This window comes from Ranitomeya variabilis, chromosome 1, assembly GCF_051348905.1.
Source record: "Ranitomeya variabilis isolate aRanVar5 chromosome 1, aRanVar5.hap1, whole genome shotgun sequence".
Lineage (NCBI taxonomy): Eukaryota > Metazoa > Chordata > Amphibia > Anura > Dendrobatidae > Ranitomeya > Ranitomeya variabilis.
This window is the reverse complement of record NC_135232.1, coordinates 972,915,037-972,938,323: the sequence shown is the minus strand read 5'-3', so window position 1 is coordinate 972,938,323 and position 23,287 is coordinate 972,915,037. Positions and strand designations below refer to the sequence as shown.

At 42.7% G+C, this 23,287-nt stretch overlaps 1 protein-coding gene across 1 annotated transcript in view; it reads left to right on the top strand.

Moving 5' to 3' along the window:
- Positions 1–23,287, top strand: part of DCHS2 (dachsous cadherin-related 2) — a 427,667-nt gene that overhangs the window by 126,592 nt on the left and 277,788 nt on the right. The gene's annotated exons all lie outside the window — the stretch shown is intronic.

Sequence of the window (23,287 nt, the reverse complement as noted above, 5' to 3'; positions counted from 1 at the left end):
CCCTACTAACTGTGTCTGCCCCTCGTTGCAATCGTCCTCCGCTGAACACACCAATGCTGCCTGTGTACCCCTGTAACCTATTTAAAACTGCATAGAGCCTACTTTGTTATTTTAGGCCTAGTAAGTCTGCGCCACTCCTTCCAATTGTCCTCCGCTGACCACACCAATGCTGCCTGTGTACCCCTGTAACCTTTTTTAAACTGCATTGAGCCAACTTTTTTGGTTAAGGCCTACTACCTGTGTCTGTCTGCGCCACTCAATACAGCTGTCCTCCTCTGAAAAAAGCTGAGCTTCAATTGTCAGGTTTTCAGCCTATAGGAATTTGAAAACTGCATTGGAGCTACTAGTTTGGTTGGGCCTACTAACGGTGTCTGCCGCTCCTTGGTGTTGTCCTCCAAGGAAAAAAGCTGAGCTTCAATCTTCAGGCTTTCGGCCTATATCAGATATTAAACTGCATTTGGCTTACTAGTTTGGTTGGGCCCTACTAACGGTGTCTGCCGCTCCTTGGTGTTGTCCTCCAAGGAAAAAAGCTGAGCTTCAATCTTCAGGCTTTCGGCCTATGTCAGATATTAAACTGCATTTGGCCTACTAGTTTGGTTGGGCCCTACTAACGGTGTCTGCCGCTCCTTGGTGTTCTCCACTGAACAAAGCTGATCATCAATCTTCAGGCTTTCGGCCTATATTTACAAATTTTAAACTGCATTTGGCCTACTAGTTTGGTTGGGCCCTACTAACGGTGTCTTCCGCTCTTTGGTGTTGTCCTCCAAGGAAAAAAGCTGAGCTTCAATCTTCAGGCTTTCGGCCTATATCAGATATTAAACTGCATTTGGCCTACTAGTTTGGTTGGGCCCTACTAACGGTGTCTGCCACTCCTTGGTGTTCTCCTCCACTGAACAAAGCTGAGCTTCAATCTTCAGGCTTTCGGCCTATATTTACAAATTTTAAACTGCATTTGGCCTATTAGTTTGGTTGGGCCCTACTAACGGTGTCTGCCACTCCTTGGTGTTCTCCTCCACGGAAAAAAACTGAGCTTCAATCTTCAGGCTTTCGGCCTATATTTTTATATGAAACTGCATTTGGCCTACTAGTTTGGTTGGGCCCTACTAATGGTGTCTGCCGCTGCTTGCTTTTCTCCTCCACTGAACAAAGCTGAGCTTCAATTTTAAGGCTTTCAGCCTATATCAGATATTAAACTGCATTTGGCCGACTAGTTTGGTTGGGCCCTACTAACGGTGTCTGCCGCTCTTTGGTGTTCTCCTCCACTGAACAAAGCAGTGCCGCCTGTTTACTCCTGTTACCAATTTTTAACTTTATTTGGCCCACTTTATTATTTGGGCCTACTAACTGTCTGCCTCTCATTACAGTTCTCCTCCACTGAACAAAGCAATGCCGCCTGGTTAGTCCTGTTACCAATTTTGAACTGCATTTAGCCCACATTATTATTTGGGCCTATATCTGTGTTTCCTCCTCATCCTGCCCATTGCCCAGCCAGTGCTACATGAGTCTGCTGGTACATTGACCCAGACCACTACATTCCCCTTGCACTCTACACAGCCAGAATCTGACCCTGCTGAAAGTCAGGTTCCCCTTCCCGCATACTATACCACCTTAAGCGGGGACAAAGAGGAAGGCGCAGATGAAAGTGCAGGTTCCTTTATCAGGTGGAGAGGGCATACTCGTTGGCGACGTCACTGTCACAGGGCCCCTCATAGTATGCAAAAGTGTCTCTGCTGGTGGAAGGAGCCCCCGCCGTCAAACACAACGCCGTACTTTGAGGGGCCCTGTGCCAGTGCCAATGCGAACAAGTGGGCCCCCCCTGCTTGCTCAGGATCACAGCACTTGCAAAGTTGAAATACTGACCTCCCTGCTCCACCGCCGTGACGTAGTCCGCGTTTCCTGGGCCCACGAAAAACTTGAGCCAGCCCTACCCCCCCACAACTTTAGCCAAATGACCCCCAATTTTCAATGCCTAACTATTATTATAAGGTAAATTAAGATTCACAAGCGTAAGTTACACGAATTGATGCTTTTGACATTAAAATGGGCACTGTAGGTGTTTTCCTGTCCTCCACTCACTGCCGACTTTGCTTCCCCATTGACTTACATTGGGTTTCATGTTTCGGTCGATCCCCGACTTTGCGCGATAATCGGCCGATTTCACTCGACTCGACTTTTGACAAACTCGGGTTTCGCGAAACCCGACCCGATCCTAAAAAAGTAAAAGTCGCTCAACCCTACATAGCACTCATCCGTTTTTTCTGTCCAGAAATCGGACCTTTTTTTCCTCGCATATTGGTATGAGCCCTTATTATGAGTCTTAGACCTCATGCGAATGGCAGACTTGTATCTAGGATCCTGTACCCTAGTTCCTATTATAGAGCCAAAAATCCTGTGGGAACTGAATATAGAATTATTTGGTGAGATTTAGGAAAAATGTGTAAAAATTAAAGCTGTGTTGTAATTTTTTCATATGGGTGACAATTTATTTTCTCTTAGACAATTTTTGTACACCTGGCAATGCTTCTTGGGGAAGAAATATGACATGAGATGATTATACTGTATATCAAATGATGCAATGTATTATGCATATATTACACTATGTATGCTATGGTTAGCCTTATATAATTTAGTATATTATTTTAATTTTAATATTTTTAATTCCATTTTTTTGTGAGCAGTTTTTACATTTTTATATTTAATATATCCTTTAATAAAACTAATGTAGTGGAAGCAATAGCATCCACACAATGTGGGTGCCATATGTTGACGTAACAAAATGTAACACATTAATTATTTGTTTTTTCATGAAGCATTTCTAATTTCTTTGGAATGTGTTTCTTAGAGAGGTTAAATGCTTACAGAATCTCAAATTCCCATTTTGGTAATGTAATTTCTTGAAGTATGGAAATAACAGATATCAGCCACTTCAGCTAGGGTAAGAACTGGTTTAGTGTCCAGGTCTACAATCCAAGTGTGTATCCTGTCCTCTGAAATGAACGTGCTTGGAATGTCTTTCTATTATCTGCGCCAACTAGTGGGAGTAAAATGCTATTTATAGAAAAAAAAAGGAAGAGGAAGCGAAGAAGGTTATTAAAATGCAATAAAAATTAGATTATGTTAGATCAATTAATATACCAGGGATGAAAATTCTACAGCTGAGTTTATGACATAGTGTGGTATTCTTGGATAACTGCTAAATTGCTGCATTTGCTCAAGGTTACAGCACCTTTTTATGTTGTGACTAGTCCATTCAGTGCCAAAGATAACTTTACAGCTTTTTTAAATATGTTGGTTAACTGTTTCCCCATTAAAATGTCCCTATAGCCGAAAATGGGACTATAGCTTTGTATAATCAGAGCAGCCCAGGTATTAATTAGAAGGACTGTAAAAGGCAGAAAGCCGGCACTCATTCATATTTGTATGAACCATCAACATACCACCTATTAACTATCAGTAATGTATGTTCAGTTTATGCATTAAAATACCAGTCGCGGTCTTTTGCTGTTTCCAGCTCTGCAGTTGACTGCAGTTGTGACCAGCCGAATCACTTCGGCATCTTTTATGTGGACCAGAAGTCACTTTCTCAATGTAGGTCTATAAGACTCATATACTGTACTTATGTTAAGAAAGGAAATAATTGAGGGCGGTGTGAGCCAGAAAGAAAGAAATGCAGTTACATGATGCAGGAGAGGGATCGGAGCTGCTCTGGAAATGGTACAAGACAGCAACTGTATGTATTTTTTACTGTGCAGCACATTGTATAGGTAACTAAAAAAATAACTTTTTTAATATGTAGGGATTGTCCATAGTGAAAACAAAACTATTATAAATATAATTGTTGTATGATACATTAATGAGGTATTAGAGATGGTATAGCAAATATTCCCAATTCCCCATATGTAACGTATATATGTACAGTGGGTACGGAAAGTATTCAGACCCCTTTAAATTTTTCACTCTTCGTTTCATTGCAGCCATTTGGTAAATTCAAAAAAGTTCATTTTTTCTCATTAATGTACACTCTGCACCCCATCTTGACTGAATAAAAAACAGAAATGTAGACATTTTTGCTAATTTAATCAAAAAGAAAAACTGAAATATCACATGGTCATAAGTATCCAGTTCCTTTGGTCAGACACTCATATGTAAGTCACATGCTGCCCATTTCCTTGTGATCCTCTTTGAGATGGTTCTACTCCTTCATTGGAGTCCAGCTGTGTTTAATTAAACTGATAGGACTTGATTTGGAAAGGCACACACCTGTCTCTATAAGAGCTCACTGCTCACAGCGCATGTTAGGCCAAATGAGAATTATGAGGTCAAAGGAACTGGCCATGGAGCTCAGAGACAGAATCTTGTCAAGGCACAGATCTGGCCAAGGTTACAGCAGAATTTCAGCAATAATCAAAGTTCCTAAGAGCACAGTGGCCTCCATAATCCTTAAGTGAAAGAAGTTTTGGGACCACCAGAAGTCTTCCTAAACCTGGTCGTCCAGTCAAACTGAGCAATCGTGGGAGAAGAGCCTTGGTGAGAGAGGTAAAGAAGAACCCCAAGATCACTGTGGCTGAGCTCCAGAGATGCAGTAGGGAGATGGAAGAAAGTCAACTATCACTGCAGCCCTCCACCAGTCAGGCCTTTATGGCAGAGTAGCCTGACAGAAGCCTCTCCTCAGTGCAAGACGTAAAATCCCACATAGAGTTTGCTAAAAACACATGAAGGACTCCCAGACTATGAGAAATAAGATTCTCTGGTCTGATGAGATGAAGATAGACCCTTTTGGTGATAATTCTAAGCGGTATGTGTGCAGAAAACCAGGCATTGCTCATCACCTGCCCAATACAATCCCAACAGTGAAATGTGGTGGTGACAGCATCATTCTATGGGGGTGTCTTTCAGCTGCAGGGACAGGGCGACTGGTTGTCGTTGAAGGAAACATGAATGCGGCCAATTACAGAGATATCCTGGATGAAAACCTCTTCCAGAGTGCTCTGGATCTCAGACTTGGCCAAAGGTTCACCTTCCAACAAGACAATGACCCTAAGCACACAGCTAAAATAGCAAAGGAGTGGCTACAGAACAACTCTGTGACCATTCTTGACTGACCCAGCCAGAGCCCTGACCTAAACCCAATTGAGCATCTCTGGAGAGACCTGAAAATGGCTGTCCACTAACGTTCACCATCCTACCTGACAGAACTGGAGAGGATCTGCAAGGAAGAATGGCAGAGGATCCACAAATCCCGGTGTGAAAAACTTGTTGCATCATTTCCAAGAAGACTCATGGCTGCGCTAGCTCAAAAGGGTGCTTCTACTCAATACTGAGCAAAGGGTCTGAATACTTATGAACATGTGATATTTCAGTTTTTATTTTTTAATAAATTTGCAAAAATTACTAAATTTCTGGGTTTTTTTTAGTCAAGATGGGGTGCAGAGTGTACATTAATGAGGAAAAAAATGAACTTTTCTGAATTTTCCAAATGGCTGCAATGACACAAAGAGTGAAAAATTTAAAGGGGTCTGAATACTTTCCTTACCCAGTGCATGTCACGTTTTGGGTGGCAGGGTATAGAGCAGGTTAAATGGAATCTGTCACCAAGTTTTTGCTGTGTAATCTGAGAGCACCATGTAGGAGCAGAGTCCCTGATTACAGGGATGTGTCTCTTATTAGACTATGTTTTGCTGTTTCATTACAATCACTGTTTTATCAGCAGGAGATTGTCACTAGAGAACAACTGACCTTGTGCTTATTAGTCTAACCATACCCCACCACTGATTAGCAGCTCTCTGTCATTATACAATGTACATAGAAAGCTGTGCTGATATTATTTTGATTTGTTTATAAAGCACCATCATATTCCACAGCGCTTTATATACATTATCATCTCGGTCCCCAATGGGGCTCACAATCTAAATTCCCTATCATTATGTCTTTGTACTGTGGGAAGAAACCAGATAATCCAGAGGAAACCACACAAACATGGGGAGAACATACAAACTGCTTTCAGATGTTGTCCTTGGTGTCTGAACTTAGGCCCCAGCATTGCAAAGCAGCAGTGTTACCCACTGAGCCACCATGTGGGTGAGGTTATACAAAGATTAACAACTGAGCTCTATTAGATGTGAAGCAGAGAAAACTGTGATTTTATCATAACTGGTTCACCTAGTAAACTAAGTGATACATTGCTGGAACGAGGATTTCTGTCCCTACATCATGTTGCTGTTAGATTATATAGTGAAAACTCGCTGATTTGTTCCCTTTAAGGAGCTGAGTTCACTTAATACGTGATGGGTGCAATAGGGACTCTGACTCTCTATCACTCTGTGGTCCCCGTGCAGCATGATTGCAGGAAGTTATGGGTTATCATGGAAGTTGAATGTAGTACTTAGGGGAGTGCACTGTGAAGACAACACTGCTATTTCAGTGTGCCAGCAACGATCACAAGTTCAAAAAAGGAATAAAAAATGTAAAAAGTTAAAATAAGTTAAACATTTTTTTAATTTAAATACAAAATCTAAAATAAATGCTGCATCTACTGTATAAAATGTGTAGGTATTAATTAAAATGTAATAAAATGCTACCCAAAATTTTTCTAAATCCCGAAACACTACCCGATCAAAAGACATTCACCCTGCCAAATACAAGCCCTCACACAGCTTCATCAACTGACAAACTACATTTTTGGGGCTCTGAGAAAGTTGCAAAGCAAACCCAAATTTTATTTTTTAGAAATATTTTTATTTTTTAAAAGCAGTAACACATATAAACTATGACATTTTTCATTACATTAGATGGTAAATTAAAGGAAGACATTCTACAAATGCAAGTCTAAAAAACCCTAACTTTCATACAAGTCGGTTGTCAGAGAAATAAAGAAGGTAGAAATAATAATAAAGAAGGTACGGCTCTTGGAAGATGGAGATGAAAACAGAAAAGAGACAATAGTTGCAGGATAAACCAGTAACTCCATATGTGAATCGTATATACAATAAGTGTTTAGTATACTTTCATTAGTGGGATTGATAATTTTCTATCTATAGTGTATATAAAATATTAATTCGTTATTTCATTTCCCTAGTGTATAGGGGTAGGATTACCAAAGGTGAAAAAAAGATCATCGTATCATTTCCCCTTCATTAGACACATTTACTATTGGAGAATAATGTGGCTACAGTGAATGGAGGTAAATATGTGTTTAAAGCTTGATCCCTCTTCCCCTAAATGAAAAAACAAGCTTTGGATTATAAGTGAATATTTTACTGAACGCAGCTCAGTCCTAGCAACCACTGATTAAATTCTTTTCAGCTATATGACAGTTCTTTATTAGCTTCATTAATTACAGAACAGTCTCACAAATGGAACTCTTGATGATTAAAGGACCAGAGACCCCAGACCAGATGTGCTTGCATCTCAAATTGGCTCCAAATTTGCCATTTTATCCAAATACATCTTGAGAGAGGTGACGGTGCCTTGTGGGTGGTGCAAGTGCTAGGAAAAACAGAGTTTACAGCTGTACTAATAGCTTAATTTTGGTTGTAAGGAAATTGAAATTGTCTGCGTTACTAAGTTTAATGATTATCCACTATCTTATAAGACTAGAGATGGTCAGGAACTGTGTATAGGATGTTAAAGGGGTTGTTCTCTTTCAGTAAATGAATGTCCTCGGCTGCAGGTAATCACCTTCCCTTGGTCCACCGGCGAGTCTCACTGCCCCTAAGGGTATCCAGCTTTGGCTGCATCTCTGACATCACTTCAACAGCGCGGCAACCAATTAGTGAGCTTTTCTGCTCAGAGCGGGACACTTATGTACATTGAAACACCCCATTCAGAGCCGGTGAGCTCACTGATTGGCTGCCACACTATCGATGGGACGTCAGAGCCGCAGCCAAAGTAGAACATCGGGAGCAGTGGCATGACTTATCGGTGGACCCAGGGAAGGTGAGTAGAGCTTGGTTTGTTTCTTTAGTATTTGGCAGTCAGGAATTAAAGGTGTTGTCCTGGACTTTAACCCCTTTCTGACCTCAGACGGGATAGTACGTCCGAGGTCAGAAGCCCCGCTTTGATGCGGGCTCCGGTGGTGAGCCCGCATCAAAGCCGGGACATGTCAGCTGTTTTGAACAGCTGACATGTGCCCGTAATAGGCGCGGGCAGAATCGCGATCTGCCCATGCCTATTAACTAGTTAAATGCCGCTGTCAAACGCAGACAGAGGCATTTAACTACCACTTCCGGCCGGGCGGCTGGAAATGATCGTATCGCCGACCCCCGTCACATGATTGGAGGTCAGCGAAGCTTCTGAATAGTAACAATAGAGGTCCTTGAGACCTCTATGGTTACTGATCTCCGGCAGCTGTGACCGCCACCCTGTGGACGGCGCTCACAGCACACCTGCATTTCTGCTACATAGCATCGAACATCAGATCGCTGCTATGTAGCAGAGCCGATCGCGATGTGCCTGCTTCTAGCCTCCTATGGAGGCTATTGAAGCAGGGCAAAAGCAAAAAAAAAAAGTAAAAAAAAATGTGAAAAAAATAAAAAAAATATAAAAGCTTAAATCACCCCCCTTTCGCCCCAATCAAAATAAATCAATAAAAAAAAATCAAACCTACACATATTTGGTATCTCCGCGTTCAGAATCGCCCGATCTATCAATAAAAAAAAGCATTAACCTGATCGCTAAACGGCGTAGCGAGAAAAAAATTTGAAATGCCAGAATTAAGTTTTTTTGGTCGCCGCGACATTGCATTATAATGCAATAACGGGCGATCAAAAGAACATATCTGTACCAAAATGCTATAATTAAAAACGCCAGCTCGGTACGCAAAAAATAAGCCCTCAACCTACCCCAGATCTTGAAAAATGGAGACGCTACGAGTATCGGAAAATGGCACAATTTTTATTTTTTTTTTAGCAAAGTTTGGAATTTTTTTTCACCACTTAGATAAAAAATAACCTAGTCATGTTAGGTGTCTATGAACTCGCAGTGACCTGGAGAATCATAATGGCAGGTCAGTTTTAGCATTTAGTGAACCTAGCAAAACAGCCAAACAAAAAACAAGTGTGGGACTGCACTTTTTTTGCAATTTCACCGCACTTGGAATTTTTTTCCCGTTTTCTAGTACACGACATGGTAAAACCAATGATGTTGTTCAAATAAACAACTCGTCCTGCAAAAAATAAGCCCTCACATGGCCAAATTGACGGAAAAATATAAAAGTTACAGCTCTGGGAAGGAGGGGAGCGAAAAACGAACACGGAAAAACGGAAAATCCCAAGGTCATGAAGGGGTTAACATTGACGGCCTGTTCGCAAGATAGGTCATCTGTGTCAAATCGGTGGGTGTGCGAAACCCAGCACTGCCACCAATCAGCTGGTGTCTGTGGCAGCCAGATCTGCTGAGTTGCTAAGCTGCACAGCTCTGTTGAAGGAATAGTGGCCGCGGTCTGATACTGCACATCTGCTACCTATGCAGATCAATAGGGGGTGGATAGGTAGTTTCTGGCCACAGCCATTATTCCATCAGCACCGGGAACAGCTGGTTTGAAAAGGCTATACATTATCAGCAGCCACTCAATGGCTAAAGGTGAGGTGAGCATGATTTTTTTCATTTTTAACCGTTTGCTAGCCCGCCACTCTTAAGCAGGATGGTGGCTGCAGCTATCTGCCATTTTGCTGAATTCACGGGGAGCGAATTACCGAAAAAGACCTCTATTCTCCATAATGCATATATTTGTAAAATTTGAGAAGATTTCAATCCCAATCAAATAAATCCATCTCTTGATTCCAGCTATATTGAATCATAAATATTGATTAAAACAAATATTTAGTTATGTGTATTTTTAATTGGTGCATGGAGTAAGGACAACTGGTGAAATGGCAGGAGAATCATTGCTTTTATTATTTATTTATTATGCTTTGCTTAGATAGCGCCATCATACTCCGCATCTCTTCACATATATTCTCTCTGTCCCCGATGGGGCTCACAATCTAAATTCCCTATCAGTATTTCTTTGGAGAGTGGGAGGAAACTGGATTACCCAGAAGAAACCCACCCAAACACGAAGAGAACATACAAACTCATTCGAGATGTTGTCCTTGGTGGGACTAGAACCCAGGACCCCAGCGCTGCAAGGCTGCAGTGCTAACCACTGAGCCACCGCGCTGCCCAAAATCATTGACTTAAAAACTTACAAACTCAAAGTTTATTCTGGCTGATTTAGAAAGATGCATTCTGTTTTCTTTTTCACCATGTGGATACCTTTAGATACTTTGTGGAGTCCAAGCCTCAATAGGCCACAAGGTGTTTTGGCAGCACAAGGGAGCGCTATACAACATATGGGAGGTGGTTTTAATGTTATGCCTAATTGGTGCATATAACCACTATGTAGGTGTTACTCAAAGGCTAAGATGAATATGTAAAATTTTCATATTAAAATAAATAACAAATTGCAGTAGACAAATATCAGTGTTATTGTGCTGTTTCTGATATTCGCACACATCTGTAGTGTAGTCCAGCATGGAGATGTTTGTCAGTGACAGTAACAATATATGAATGAGAAGAATAGCAGTGATCTGCCTAATTTCTACAGAAAGCCAGCATTTATTAGAAAAAGAGCTAGAAAGTCATGAGGACATTTTTGTGTTTGATTCCATTGTGTTATTCTCCTGGCAGTACCACCAAAGCCTCACAAAGACGCTTACAGCGTGTATTGCTGCAATGTAGACACAGTGACATTGATTGGTCCAGTCTAATATTTTCTGTATCATTTTCTAGTTACCCAATAATATTAAATGCAATTATTTTGGAGTTTTTGATTGACTCGTTTATTATATATATACATGTGTTATATTTTGTTATTCAATCATAATCGCACAATGACACCTTAGAGCAGTTTATCCGTAACGAGCTTCAAGGGTTTTACACTCTTCTGTTGTGTGAAAAGAAAGGCTAATTTATTTAGGTTTGAGTAACCATAGCAATTTTTTGCTAAAGGAAAATTTAAAAGGCACCTTTTATTACTATGTAATTTTCAGCTCTAGAATTCTGTTCAGATTGATTTCCTAATATGTCATAGATCTGTGTTTCTGATACACAGGTGTCAAATCCATCACCAAAACATAGAATTAAATGCTAAAACTGTAGCTGTCTGTAGCCACCACAAGGGGCAGCATGTTAGCTTTATACAAACGGATTTGTGCGTTCAATATTGTAAAAATACATGGTAAGCTCTTTTCCTCATTTGTAGGGCTGAAAGCAGTCAGATTTTCATTCATTGATGTGTATGCATTTGAAGATGTGTATCAGAAAGACAACACAAATCGCTGTTAGGAAATTAATCAGCACTAAATTTTAATGTTCTTCGATTAATTGCTTGAGGACCACCGAACGACTTTAAAACATATTACTATGCAATGATGTTTTAATTACATTAATTAATACAGCTGCAAGAATGGGGAGCCGGCTATGAAACTCCCCATAGGGAAGGCAGAGATGGTTTATTACCACCTCTGCCCTCCTGATCACTGTAAACAGCGCTGCCGGAGCTCCATCCTACGGTCCCAGCAATCATGTGATCATTGAGTGCCAGGAATGAGCAGGAGCAGATAGGTCCTAGCAGAGCCTGATCAGTTCTGTAGTGCAGCCAGGAGATTGAATTTGGCCTGTAAGTGAAGCTAATAATACCAGCCCAAGTTAGTGAGGAAATCAGATCTACGAAATACATATAGTTAAATTTTGAAATGCTTAACAAAGGTCTTTTATAATGTTATTGGGTACAATGTGCGTCTAAAATGAAAAAAAAAAATTACATAAAAAAATCCTAAAGTACCATTTATAATTAGTAGAGATGAGCAGGTTGAAGAAATTCGAATTTGCAAATCAAATGGATTTTACCAGGACAGCATATTCTCTGTGAATTGAATGTCTCTTTAAGGGCTTGTTTCCACATGCGAGAAACACGTCCGTGTCTCGCATGTAGAAACCAAGCTCTGGTGTCTGCACTCCGGAGCAGAGCGTGCGGCCGCATACGAACACATGGAGCTGCACGCTCCACTCCAAAGTGCCTGCGCCAGAGCTTGGTTTCCACATGCGAGATACGGATGTGTGCCTCGCATGTGGAAATGAGCCCTTAACCTGAGAGTATAATAAACATGAGATGTAGAAAACCACACAAAAATAACTAATACCTCACTGCTCAACCCCACTGCTCTGTCCCGTATGATCCTCGGCGCATCTTCTTACCACCACTTGAAACCCAGGACATCTTCACGCTGGGCTGAGACTTCCAGCCATGACCGTAATCTCATGACATCATGACCTTACGACGCACATTCACTTGGTTGCCACTGGAAGTCCCAGCTAGTGTGAAGCGGCCCAGTGTTGTGCAACAATGGTCAGAAGAAGCGCCAAGGACCGTAGGAGGGACAGTGAGTAGCGGATGTGGCCCAGAGTGGTGTTTTGTAACCTTTTGCAGACCCTGTAGGATTCTGTAAGATGGTGAAGTGAATTTTTTTTAAAACCCGTATTCTGGAGAATCCGTATTCTGGAGAATACCAATTTTTGTAAAATTCAACTAGAATTCAGTTGCATTTGAATATACACTCACCGGCCACTTTATTAGGTACACCATGCTAGTAACGGGTTGGACCCCCTTTTGCCTTCAGAACTGCCTCAATTCTTCGTGGCATAGATTCAACAAGGTGCTGGAAGCATTCCTCAGAGATTTTGGTCCATATTGACATGATGGCATCACACAGTTGCCGCAGATTTGTCGGCTGCACATCCCAAAGATGCTCCATACAAGGCAGGATGGATCCATGCTTTCATGTTGTTTACGCCAAATTCTGACCCTACCATCCGAATGTCGCAGCAGAAATCGAAACTCATCAGACCAAGCAACGTTTTTCCAATCTTCTACTGTCCAATTTCGATGAGCTTGTGCAAATTGTAGCCTCAGTTTCCTGTTCTTAGCTGAAAGGAGTGGTACCCGGTGTGGTCTTCTGCTGCTGTAGCCCATCTGCCTCAAACTTCGACACACTGTGCGTTCAGAGATGCTCTTAGGCCTACCTTGGTTGTAACGGGTGGCGATTTGAGTCACTGTTGCCTTTCTATCAGCTCGAACCAGTCTGCCCATTCTCCTCTGACCTCTGGCATCAACAAGGCATTTCCGCCCACAGAACTGCCGCTCACTGGATTTTTTTTCTTTTTCGGACCATTCTCTGTAAACCCTAGAGATGGTTGTGCGTGAAAATCCCAGTAGATCAGCAGTTTCTGAAATACTCAGACCAGCCCTTCTGGCACCAACAACCATGCCACGTTCAAAGGCACTCAAATCACCTTTCTTCCCCATACTGATGCTCGGTTTGAACTGCAGGAGATTGTCTTGACCATGTCTACATGCCTAAATGCACTGAGTTGCCGCCATGTGATTGGCTGATTAGAAATTAAGTGTTAACAAGAAGTTGGACAGGTGTACCTAATAAAGTGGCCAGTGAGTGTATATCCGTCCATCTTTAATAACGACAAAAGTTCAATCTATCTTTTTTGTTATCCTGACAGCCTAAGTTTCTCTAAAAATGTTTCTAATTTTTTAGTTTATAGTAACGGTCTACAAATTTGTAGCAATAAACGTAATCTATACTGCCGGAAATAATTTCTCCATGCTGCAGTCGCATAAAAAGAATTTATGGGTTTTATTCTAGAAATGTACGTTTTAATGTAGGTAAGTCTATGTAGCTTATAAAAATGCCGTTAACAATAGGAAACTCATATGAACACTAGGAAATTCATTCGGACAAGCTATTTTGTGCAGAGAAACACAATATTTAATAAATGTGTCAGGAACACACTTCGCCTACCTGTATTTTATGGAGGAAACTGCGAGGATAATATTCTAAAAAGTAAAAACATCTGAGTGACGTTTAGCTCTGGGTTGTCACTAATATTGTGCTGTTTTTATAAGTATATAGATTGTTTTATAGAAGTACGGTTAGTTTAAATACATTTTTAATAGGTTTTACATAAAGCTGGAAAAATATTATACCATTGCTCGGGTAATAGAGTTCCTTTTGTGCAGATCTGGTGCAAGACGAATCCCAGATTTGCACTATAAATTTAATGCGAATATATATAGTACCATTTAGTAACAATATCTTATTTAAAAATCCACAATTCAGTAAAGGAGATGTCCAGTATAATAAAATCATTTCATTTAGGGAATTTTAAAGAAACACTCCCTTTAAAAGTTTTTATTCTTTAATATATTGCAATTATCATATATAGCATGGTGTGCTTACAATTGCTCATTTTGTCTTTCTACTTACCCAGTACTTATCCAGAGCCCCTCGATTTACAGTATGATGGCCTCCATAGCTTCCTATATACAGTGTGATGGTCCCTACAGCTCCCTATATACAGTGTGATTGTCCCTACAGCTCCCTATATACAGTATGAATACCCACAGCTTCGTATATACAGTATGGGGACCGCACAGCTCTCTTTATACAGTATGATATCCCCACAGCTACCTATATATAGTATAATGTCCCCACAATTCCCTATATACAGTATAATGTCCCCACAGCTTAATCTATACATTATCATGGCCCCCACAGCTCCCTATATACAGTGGCTTGCAAAAGTATTCACCCCCTAGGATTTTTGCCTATTTTCTTTCATTTCAACCTGTTTAAATATTTTTGTAATCTGATTTGTATGTGATGCATCAGCAATACATAGTCTAAGTTGGTGAAGTGAAGCAAGAAAAATATAGAAATAAATTAAATTTATGGGATCAAAATAACTAAAAATTGGCATGTACATATGTATTTACACCTTTTGCTATGAAACCCCTTAAAATTTCTGGTGCAAGCAATTACATTCATAGGTCACGGGTTTAGTGAAAGGAAGTCCACCTGTGTGCATGTCTGTCAGTATACAACTATAGGGGCTTCAACACCGTTAAGCAAGAGGCTCCACTAACCAAAAACCACTATAAAGACCAATGAGATCTCCACACAAGTCAGGGACAAAGTTGAAGAAGTAGAAGTCAGAGTTGGGTTATAAAAAAATATCTCAAACTGTGATGATCCTCAGGAGCACCATCAAATCCATTATTATCATCAAATGGAAAGAACATTGTGCCACAACAAACTCTCAGCCCGGACAAGATAACCCTGAAGGAGCTGCAGAGTTCCCAAGCAGAGACTTGAGTATTTGTCCATACCATAATAAGCCTTATACGCCATAGAGGTGGCTTTTATGGAAAAGTGGGCAGAAAAAAGTCTTCAATTCCACACAAAAGTTGTAAAGCTAATTGTGAGTTTGCCAAAAGATATGTGAGAGACTCCATAAATGTATGGAGGTAGGGGCTGTGGACAGATGAGATCAAAATTGAACTTTTTGACCCCCAAGGTAAATACTATGCCTGACACCAAACCAGCACAGCTCATGACCCCAGGAAATAAAGCTTTCTTCTGATTCCCCCAGAAGAAGGCTTGAGCGCATACTATAGCTATTATAGAGCTCTGGCAAAAATTAAGAGACCACTACACAGTTTTATAAAACTCAGCTTTTCTACATGTCTGACAGTCCAGTGTCAGTTGAATTCCAACCAGAGTATACCTCATTCTACTTAGTGTGATTCTGATTAGGTGATCACCAGAACCAAATCTTATTTAACGAATAAAGTAGAAAAAACACTGCTGTGGTGTTCGCAATCCTCTTGCAATAGGACAAGCTGGGTGGCAAAACAAGTGCTAGTAATATCCCAAAAGTAATGGGAATGAAAAAATAACTTTTAACCATGCCAAAGCAGTTGAAAAGAAAAGTCTTGAGTGAGGAAAAGAAGGGCTCAATTCTGGCTTTACTAGCAGAGGGACACAGTGAGCGTCATGTTGCCTCCATCCTTAATTTTCTAAGACAGCAGTCCATTACAACAAGGTCAAGCAGCAGGCATTGGGGACAACAAAGCTACAGACCTGCAGAGGGTGAAAACGACTCTCCACTGACCGAGATGACCGTCATCTTATTCGAATGTCACTCAACAACCGCAGGATGACATCAAGTGACCTACAAGGAATGGCAAATGGCAGCTGGGGTGATGTGCACAGCAAGAACAGTTCGTAACAGGCTCCTAGAGGCAGGACTCAAGTCATGTAAAGCTATAAAAAAGCCATTCATCAATGAGAAGCAAAGGAGAGCCAGGCTGAAGTTTGCCAAAGACCATAAGGATTGGACCATAGTTAGGTAATCTTCTTTGATGAGTCTAATTTTCCGCTTTGCCCAACACCTGGTCATCTAATGGTTAGACGGAGAGGCATATAAAATCATGGTTATTCCACGAAATATTGATTTCTGAACTCTTCCTGAGTTAAAACAGTAGTATTGTTGTTTCTAAATGATTATGAATAGTGTTGAGCGATACCGTCCGATACTTGAAAGTATCGGTATCGGAAAGTATCGGCCGATACCGGCAAAGTATCGGATCTAATCCGATACCGATACCCGATACCAATACAAGTCAATGGGACTCAAGTATCGGACGGTATCCCTGATTCCCTGATGGTTCCCAGGGTCTGAAGGAGAGGAAACTCTCCTTCAGGCCCTGGGAACCATATTAATGTGTAAAATAAAGAATTAAAATAAAAAATATTGCTATACTCACCTCACCGAGGGAACCGGCAGCGTTGTTTGCTTAAAATGCGCGCTTTTCCTTCCTTCCGTGACGTCACGGCTTCTGATTGGTCGCGTGCCGCCCATGTGGCCGCGACGCGACCAATCACAGCAAGCCGTGACGTAATTTTCAGGTCCTTCTAGGCATTCAGTATTTTAAAATTATGTTCCGGCTTTGTGATTGGTCGCGTCGCGGTCACATGGGCGACGCGACCAATCACAAGCCGTGACCTCACGGGAGGCAGGAGACGCGCGCATTTTAAAATGCGCGCGTGTCCAGCCTCCCGTGACGTCACGGCTTGTGATTGGTCGCGTCGCCCATGTGGCCGCGACGCAACCAATCACAGCAAGCCGTGACGTAATTTCAGGTCCTTCAGGATTTTAAAATTATGTTCTGGCTTGTGATTGGTCGCGTCGCGGTCACATGGGCGACGCGACCAATCACAAGCCGTGACGTCACGGGAGGTTGGACACGCGCGCATTTTAAAATGCGCGTGTGTCCAACCTCCCGTGACGTCACGGCTTGTGATTGGTTGCGTCTCCCATGTGACCGCGACGCGACCAATCACAAAGCCGGGACGTAATTTTAAAATACTGAATGCCTAGAAGGACCTGAAAATTACGTTACGGCTTGCTGTGATTGGTCGCGTCGCGGCCACACGGGCGGCACGCGACCAATCAGAAGCCGTGACGTCACGGAAGGAAGGAAAAGCGCGCATTTTAAGCAAACAACGCTGCCGGTTCCCTCGGTGAGGTCCAGGCTGCGTCGGAGAGGTGAGTATAGCAATATTTTTTATTTTATTTCTTTTACACATTAATGTTGTTTCAATACCGATACCCGATACCACAAAAGTATCGGATCTCGGTATCGGAATTCCGATACAGCAAATATCGGCCGATACCCGATACTTGCGGTATCGGAATGCTCAACACTAATTATGAACTCTTTTTTTTTTTTGCATTACTTGAGGTCTGCAAGCAATGCATTTTTTTCTTATTTTGACCATTTCTCATTTTCAGAAACTAAATACAAAATTTATTGCTTGGAACTTGGAAGACATGTTGTCAGTAGTGTTGAGCATTCCGATACCGCAAGTATCGGGTATCGGCCGATCCTTGCGGTATCGGAATTCCGATACCGAGATCCGATATTTTTGTGGTATCGGGTATCGGAATCGGAAGTCCCTACAGTGCTAAAATCACTATAATGTAAAGTGGGCGGTGCGTGGGCGGAGACTGCGTGTCTCTGTGCGGGCGGGGTCTGTGCGGGCCTGCCAGGGATCTCATTCTATGCGGCCGGCGCTGTATGCCCAGGCTTGATGCGGCGTGCCGGGGCTTGATGCAGCGTGGGAGGGCTCTGCGGCGTGCTGGGGGGGTCTATGCGGCGTGAGGGGGGGTCTATGCGGCGTGAGGGGCTCTCTGCGGCATTCTGGGGCGTCTATGCGGCGTGCTGGGGGGTCTATGCGGCGTGCTGGGGGGTCTATGCGGCGTGCTGGGGGGTCTATGCGGCGTGCTGGGGGGTCTATGCGGCGTGCGGGGGTCTCAGCGGCGTGCGGGGGTCTCTGCGGCGTGCTGGGGGGTCTCTGCGGCGTGGGGGGGTGTGTCTCTGCGGCGTGGGGGGGGTCTCTGCGGCGTGCGGGGGTCTCAGTGCGGGCATCGTCCGATGGGACTACAAGTCCCATCGGGCTATGGCCGGCGTCACACTGGCGAGTTTTACGGACGTAAGAGCGCAGAAATTACGTCCGTAAAACTCGCAAAATAAACGGCACAATTATTCTCAATGGGGCTGCTCCTATCAGCCGTATATTACGGTTCAGTATTATACGGCTTTCTACGGCCGTACAAAATCGCAGCATGCTGCGTTTGTCAGCGTATTGCGCAAAAAAATCGCCAATGAAAGTCTATGGGGGCGAGAAAAATACGGATTCCACACGGACCAGCAGTGTGACTTGCGAGAAATACGCAGCGGTGTTAGTGAAAAGTCGGTAATTCAATTGCCGGCTTTTCATTTCTCCTGCACAAACCCGACAGGATATGAGACATGGTTTACATACAGTAAACCATCTCATATCCCCTTTTTTTTGCATATTCCACACTACTAATGTTAGTAGTGTGTATGTGCAAAATTTCAGCGCTGTAGCTGCTGAAATAAAGGGTTAAATGGCGGAAAAAATTGGCGTGGGCTCCCGCGCAATTTTCTCCGCCAGAGTGGTAAAGCCAGTGACTGACGGCAGATATTAATAGCCAGGAGAGGGGCCATGGTTATTGGCCCCCCCGTGGCTAAAAACATCTGCCCCCAGCCACCCCAGAAAAGGCACATCTGGAAGATGCGCCTATTCTGGCACTTGGCCACTCTCTTCCCACTCCCTGTAGCGGTGGGATATGGGGTAATGAAGGGTTAATGCCACCTTGCTATTGGAAGGTGACATTAAGCCAGATTAATAATGGAGAGGCGTCAATTATGTCACCTATCCATTATTAATCCAATTGTTGGAAAGGGTTAAAAAACACACACACACATGATTTAAAAGTAGTTTAATGAAATAAACACAGCGGTTGTTGTAATAATTTATTGTTCTCTCAATCCATCAGGAACACCCTCGCTTGGAAAAATAATAAACGCACAAGATACATACCTTCTGGTGAACCATCTCGTCCCAAGAAGTAATCCATCTGAAGGGGTTAACTAATATTACAGGCAGGAGCCCTGCTAAATGCAGCTGTGCTCCGTGCCTGTAATCCCCGGCGAATGAATGAAATGCAGGTCATTGACCTACATTTCCTTCAGTCGCGGTGATGCGCCCCCTGGTGGATGTCCTCATATGACCTGGAGCGTGGGAAAAAGTTCCCAGGCTGCAGTTCATGAGAACATCCACCAGAGGGTGCCTCACCGCGACTCAATGTAAGTACAGATCCTGCTTTCCTTTCAGCACCCGGGGATTACAGGTACGAGCGAGTGGTTTATTGCAGCTCGTGCCTGTAATATTAGTTAACCCCTTCAGATGGATTACTTCGTGGGACGAGACGGTTCACCAGAAGGTATGTATCTTGTGCGTTTATTATTTTTCCAAGCGAGGGTGTTCCTGATGGAATGAGAGAACAATAAATTATTACAACAACCGCTGTGTTTATTTCATTAAACTACTTTTAAATCATGTGTGTGTGTTTTTTAACCCTTTCCAACAATTGGATTAATAATGGATAGGTGACATAATTGACGCCTCTCCATTATTAATCTGGCTTAATGTCACCTTACAATAGCAAGGTGGCATTAACCCTTCATTACCCCATATCCCACCGCTACAGGGAGTGGGAAGAGAGTGGCCAAGTGCCAGAATAGGCGCATCTTCCAGATGTGCCTTTTCTGGGGTGGCTGGGGGCAGATGTTTTTAGCCACGGGGGGGCCAATAACCATGGACCCTCTCTAGGCTATTAATATCTGCCCTCAGTCACTGGCTTTACCATTCTGGCGGAGAAAATTGCGCGGGAGCCCACGCCAGTTTTTTCCGCCATTTAACCCTTTATTTCAGCAGCTACAGCGCTGAAATTTTGCACATACACACTACTAACATTAGTAGTGTGGAATATGCAAAAAAAATGGGGATATGAGATGGTTTACTGTATGTAATCATGTCTCATATCATGTCGGGTTTAGGCAGGAGAAATGAAAAGCCGGCAATTGAATTACCGGCTTTTCACAGATATCGCGCTGAATGAAATCTAAATACAGAATATATATATATATGTGTCTCAATGACATATATATATATATACATATACTGTATATATGTTTTCCCGAACATTTGAGCACATAAATCCATTAGATGTCGGTTTTGCAAGCCTGCGCGAAAATCTCGCAGTACGGATGCCATACGGATTACATACGGAGGATGCCATGCGCAAAATACGCTGACACACCCTGACTACGGATCAATATTTTGGGAACATTTCTCCGTATTACGGCCGTATTATGGCCGTAAAAAACGGACCGTATTGTCTTACGCCGAGTGTGACGCCGGCCTATGCCTGCTACACTGACAGTGATTGACACATTAGCCAATGATGGGACAGTAGTAGTCCCATCATCCGGCTAATGTGTTGAATGAAAAAAAAAAAAAATACTCCATACATACATTCTACATACATACATACATATAGACATACAGTACATTCATACATTACATACATGACATACATTACATTAAACATAGATTACATACTCACCATTACTTGTCATTTTGATCCCCGAAGCCAGTGTCATCTATAAAAAATGTGAAAAAAACAAACAACCAATATACTCCCTGTCCGCAGAAATCCACGAGTGTCCCACGACGATCTCCCGTGGAGAGCAGCAGCATCAAATAATGCGACCGCTCTCTAGGGGCTCAGAAACACAATGACGGGAGGAAGGTATCCTTCCGCCACTGTATTCCTCCGCCGCTGTAAAAAAAAAAGTCCCTAGTCTCACTTTATGGCATTGCTGTATGAGACATTTTCCCATGCAGCAATTATATAAAGTGACACTTTGAACTCAGGTAACCTCAGTGATGCACTGCAGGAGCCATTGTCTCCTGTCAGTGTGTCACTGAGGGTCCTATAGAGCAGTGACGTCACCCGATGTCACTGTTCTATAGGGGAGATCGTCGTGGGACACTCGTTATTAATTGGACTACGGCGGACAGGTAGTATGCGGTTTATTATTTTACGTTTTTTGCAGGCGCTGAAGTATGGTAAGTATGGTGAAATGAAGAATATTAAAATACTTTTTCCTAATGTGTGCGTGTTTTATTAACCCTTTTCTTACTATTGGATTAATAACGGATAGGCGTCTTATTGACGCCTCTCCGTTATTAACCCGGCTTAATGTCACCTTACGATAGCAAGGTGACATTAACCCCTTATTACCCCATATCCCACCGCTACACGGGAGTGGGAAGAGAGGGGCTAAGTGCCGGAATTGGCGCATCTTACGGATGCGCCATTTTCGGGGCGGCTGCGGACTGGTATTTGTAGCCGGGGGGGGGGCCAATATCCATGGCCCCTCTCTAGGCTATGAATATCAGCCCGCAGCTGTCTGCGTAGCCTTTCTGGCTATAAAATATAGGGGGACCCCACGTCATTTTTTTGGGGGGTCCCCCTATTTTAATAGCCAGTAAAGGCTACGCAGACAGCTGCGAGCTGATATTCATAGCAGGCTACAAATATTGGCCCCCGGCCGTCGGCTTTCCCCCTCTGGCGCAGAAAATTGCGCGGGAGCCCACGCCGTTTTTTTCCATTTTTTTTTTTTTAAATTCAACGCTCATAAAGGCCTCTTTCACCCTTGCGTCAGTACGGGTCCGTCGCTATGCGTCGAGCCGACGTACCGACGCACGTTGTGAAATTTGTACACGACGTGGGCAGCGGATGCAGTTTTTCAACGCATCCACTGCCCATTCTGAAGTGCGGGGAGGAGGGGGCAGAGTTTCTGCTGCGCATGCGCAGTAGAAAATGGCAGACGCGACGGACAAAAAAACGTTCACTTGAACGTTTTTTCGTGCCGACGGTCCGCCAAAACTCGACGGATCCGTTGCAGAACGGACGCGACGTGTGGCCATTCGTCGCGATCCGTCACTAATACAAGTCTATGGGGGAAAAAAATGCATCCTGCGAGCACATTTGCAGGATCCGTTTTTTTCCGCCAGATCCGTTTTTTCAGTCGGATCCGTTGTTTTCCGCCAGATCGGTTTTTTTCCACCGGATCCGTTTTTTTCCGCTAGATCCGTTTTTTTTCCGCCGGATCCGTTTTTTCCTGCCGGATCCATTTTTTTCCGCCAGATCCGTTTTTTCTCATAGAGTTGAAATAGCGCCGGATTGCGCCTGATGGCCACACATTTCATCCGTTTTTTGCAGGATTCGTAAAAAAAAACTTTCCGCCGGACGGAAAACTCATAGGAACGTTTTTTGTCCGTTATTTTTCATGCATGTTTCCATTCAAATCATGCACATTTTCCGTTTATTTATTTTCCAAAAACCTCATCAAAACCTGCATCAAAACTAAACTGCATGAAAAACCGCACCAAAAACCTGCATCAAAAACAGCATCAAAAACCGCACCAAAAACCTGCAGCAAAAAAAGCACCAAAAACTGCATCAAAAACTGCATCAAAAACCGCATCAAAAACTGCACCAAAAACCGCACCAAAAACCTGCAGCAAAAAGCACCAAAAACTGCATCAAAAACCGCATCAAAAACTGCACCAAAAACTGCATCAAAAACCGCAACAAAAACCTGCATCAAAAAAAGCACCAAAAACTGCATCAAAAACTGAACCAAAAACTACATCAAAAACCGCACCAAAAACATGCGGTTTTTGATGCAGTTTTTGGTGCTTTTTTGCTGCATGTTTTTGGTGCGGTTTTTGATGTAGTTTTTGGTTCAGTTTTTGATGCAGTTTTTGGTGCTTTTTTTGCTGCAGGTTTTTGGTGCGGTTTTTGATGCAGTTTTTGGTGCAGTTTTTGATGCGTTTTTTGATGCAGTTTTTGGTGCTTTTTGCTGCAGGTTTTTGGTGCGGTTTTTGATGCAGTTTTTGGTGCAGTTTTTGATGCGGTTTTTGATGCAGTTTTTGGTGCTTTTTTGCTG